The 1116-nt window shown below is 40.9% G+C and overlaps 1 protein-coding gene across 1 annotated transcript in view; it reads right to left on the reverse strand.

The window, feature by feature from the left end:
* Window positions 1-1116, reverse strand: part of LOC106678428 (arrestin domain-containing protein 17) — a 49497-nt gene that overhangs the window by 26197 nt on the left and 22184 nt on the right. The window lies entirely within an intron of this gene.

The raw sequence follows: 1116 nt of genomic DNA on the forward strand, positions 1-1116 counted from the left end.
GACGGTTTAGCTGTTCCCCAAAGTTCAAGTCCGTAGGTCCAGTTAGGTCGGAGTATACGGTTGCGAAATGAAAGTTCTTAAAAAAAAAAATACTGCTACGGGCTCAGTGGAAAAATTGCAACTGGCAGTTCTGGGATGATATAAGAGCTCCAACGAAAAGGGATAGTTATAAATACCAACAAAAGTAAGATGCCATATCCTAAATCCAATATCCACATATGTTGTACTGGTACTGGTCCTGGTATTTGGTGGGGGGAACAAATCCGGCAAGTGGGCCTAGTGGTCCTTTTTGCCAACCCCTGACGGCTACCTAGGTTGCCGCCGCGAACTAACCAAGGTGGGAGTGTCAAGATTCAAGAGAATGTTTAACAGCCCCAGCCATGAAAAGACAGACTCGCAGGCCAGACTAGCTATAAAGATAGGTCAAGTCGTAACATCATCAATATGCAAAGATGTTATTTCATGGATAAAAGAAATTGGATGGCAAGAGTGGTAAGATGAATGGTTCAACATGAGAGAAAACAAGTTAAGAATGGTCCAACAGACAGTGAAACGTCCAACCAGAAACTTGAATCTGCTACGGAGAGAAGATGTGGTATTCACCCGTCTTCGGATAGGCCATACTCGACTCACCCATTGTCATCTCATGAAAAAAGAAAATGCACCGACGTGTCGCTACTGCGGAAACGATCTCATCGTTAGGCACATTCTCACTGAATGTATTGCTCATGAACCACACCGGATCACTTCAGATTTACAGATGTTGAGAGAAGATCCCACCACAATAACGAAACTTTTTCACTTTCTAAAAATCATTAATATTTATGATCACATATAGTCTAACTGTCCAGCAATAGATAAGTGGATGTAAAATTCATTATAGTAATTTACAAACTACCTCAAATCTAATTGCAACTTTGTATTTTGGCCAAAGACATAACCTATGGAATGATTATTATAATAACTATTATTTCGGATAGTCAGGCGGCCATCTATGCGCTGGACAACTATGCAGCCCGTTCCAAATTGGTGGAGGAGTGTAAGGTTAATTTGAACTCTCTCTCCTTGTCCAACAAGGTGTGGATATAAATAGGAATTTTAGGGCTTATATTTCAG

The sequence above is a fragment of the Halyomorpha halys genome, unplaced genomic scaffold, assembly GCF_000696795.3.
Source record: "Halyomorpha halys isolate HHAL.00 unplaced genomic scaffold, Hhal_1.1 Scaffold11.1, whole genome shotgun sequence".
Classification (NCBI taxonomy): domain Eukaryota; kingdom Metazoa; phylum Arthropoda; class Insecta; order Hemiptera; family Pentatomidae; genus Halyomorpha; species Halyomorpha halys.